General features: G+C 40.8%; 1 protein-coding gene across 2 annotated transcripts in view; it reads right to left on the bottom strand.

Annotated features, from left to right (window-relative positions):
• Positions 1-2,357, bottom strand: part of STOX1 (storkhead box 1) — a 69,221-nt gene that overhangs the window by 15,214 nt on the left and 51,650 nt on the right. The gene's annotated exons all lie outside the window — the stretch shown is intronic.

Here is a 2,357-nt window from a genome sequence, read left to right as displayed (position 1 = left end):
CTGACCTTTGCCTACTTGCTGGTTCTTTGGTGCTCGCTCTGGTGGTCTTACAAAAACAAGACAAGATGATGCCCTGAAAATCTGTCCAAGCAGGGCATTAATTTACCTAAAACTCAAAATCCTCCTTGAAACTCAACTTCTGAACTGAGGGTAACAAGCATCTATCCTCACTCCCTCTTTTTCTTTCTTTTTTCCTTCCTCATCTGAGTTTTACTTCCTTCGCTTTCATCTCCCCACTTAACTAGACAAAATGTGAAATTAAAGTACAATTTTAAATATTTTTATGCTTCTTTGATATAACTGTATGCGCTTAGTTAAAATAAGTGGCTTTAAGCTTTTACATCTCTCTTCCTTACCTCCCTAAAAACATCTTTTCCTGTGATCTTGAATTGATTACCCATCCCCACTGCACGTTGGAACTCAGAAAGTAATACTCCATAATGAAAACTCAGAAGCAAGAGGTTTTTTCTGGCCTTTTCCTATCCTCCTCTCTTGTTTCTAAGGCCAGCCATAGAAACAAGAATCCTTCTTCCCCAAGGCAGGTCAGAGAAACCAGAACCCCCTTTCTCCAAAGCCAGTCATAAAACCTAGAGGATTAGAGGCCCTTAATTTTAAAAGAAGTGGGAAAAGTTTCCCTTCCTTGAAAGACAAGGGCTAGACATAGAGGGCAAAGCCTGAAGGCTTTCCTCAGCCACATAATACCTGTTTGAACCTCACCTCACCTTTCCTTAAAACCAGTCACTGTGAACTTAGAGATGGGGTGGGGGAGAAAACTGAAAGAGAGAAAATCAGCATGTCGTCTGGTGCCCCTGCTGTGCCTGCCTGCATGTGGCTGCCCATTTCTGTGCACTGGAAAAAACAGTAGTGCCGTCTCCACTATGCCTTTGGGCTAGAACTGAAGCAGCCCATTTTCTAATTCAATCCTTAGGTTTGTTTCCTCTTTTCACAGGAAAACTAATAGTCAAAATAGATTTTCATGGGGCTGGGACAGAGATGCATAGGGATTCCTGTATATTTGTTTACAACCTCCTATGAATCTATAATTACTTCAAAATAAGAGCAAAAACTTGATTTTTCAGAAAGCACTACTTTTAATTACCAAGGAGAAATGTATGAAACAACTTTTTTCTTACATTTTTCAAACCCTACCCTTTTAAAAGAACCCTAACACTGTTTGCCAAATCCAAAGATACTCTTAAAAAATTTATTCATAATTCCTACTATGATGTGGGGATGGGTATTTTAAAAGACGAACAACTAGGAAGACGAATTGCCTTTTTTTCCCCCTTAAAATTAATACAACTAAATGTAAACTTCACTTTAGAGGACATTGTTAATTGCTATTCGCCTCTGCTGTGGAGCTCCTCTAGACAAAGCCTAGAGAAAGTTTCTGAGTACATTTCCTTCACAGCCGTTGCTAAGATACATCCTTCAGGTGCACAAATCATCGAGACCACTTTGTGCAGGAAAGCAGAGTGCACCCTGACACGGGAACATTTATGACAGACATGGGGATCATTTTCAAGCTTCAGCCATGGTCTGTTTCAGTGACTTTTGCACTCCTTTGCTTTTTGAAATGCGTAACTCTTAGTTTTTCACCAAAAATTAACTTTCTATGCAGAAGATCCCACTTATAGATGTAACCAGATTCCACAATAAGAGAAAGCCAGCCCTCTGGGTCTGTCCCAAACTATGAGGGAGTAAACTGAAGAGCACTCTTCAGTCTAGGCCAGCTGTGGACCTTTGACCCTTGAGCTGAGCAGGGCTCAGAAGGCTAAGGAGAGACTTTGAGCCAGAGCATAAACAGTTGACAACAGCATTCTCCGTTTACACATTCTTGTACTCTTTGGTGCCTGAGAAATGAAAAAAGTGTTTAGGCTGAAAGACTGGTTTCACAAAAAATAACAAAGTAGAACCATAAAGGTGAGGTTATTTGTGCCTGCTATACTTTCTGAAAAGGAGTTTTGTTGTTAATTTACTGATTCCTTGCTGTACTACAAAAGGATTTAGTTGCTTTATAAAATTTTTTTGTTGGCCAGGCATGGTGGCTCATGCCTGTAATCCCAGCACTTTGGAAGGCCGAGGCAGGTGGATCACTTGAGGTCGGGAGTTTGAGACTAGCCTGACCAACATGGAGAAACCTCGTCTCTACTAAAAATACAAAATTAGCTGGGCGTGGTGGCACACGCCTGTAATCCCAGCTACTCAGGAGGCTTAGGCAGGAGAATCACTTGAACCTGGAAGGCGGAGGTTGCAGTGAGCCGAGATTGCGCCACTGCACTCCAGCCTGGGCAACAAGAGTAAAATTCCATTTCAAAAAAAAAAAGAATTTTTTTTTTTTTTTTTTTTTTTTTTTT

This window comes from Piliocolobus tephrosceles, chromosome 9 (genome assembly GCF_002776525.5).
Source record: "Piliocolobus tephrosceles isolate RC106 chromosome 9, ASM277652v3, whole genome shotgun sequence".
Classification (NCBI taxonomy): domain Eukaryota; kingdom Metazoa; phylum Chordata; class Mammalia; order Primates; family Cercopithecidae; genus Piliocolobus; species Piliocolobus tephrosceles.
Note: the sequence above shows the minus strand (reverse complement) of the source record. Positions and strands in the feature narration are given on the sequence as shown.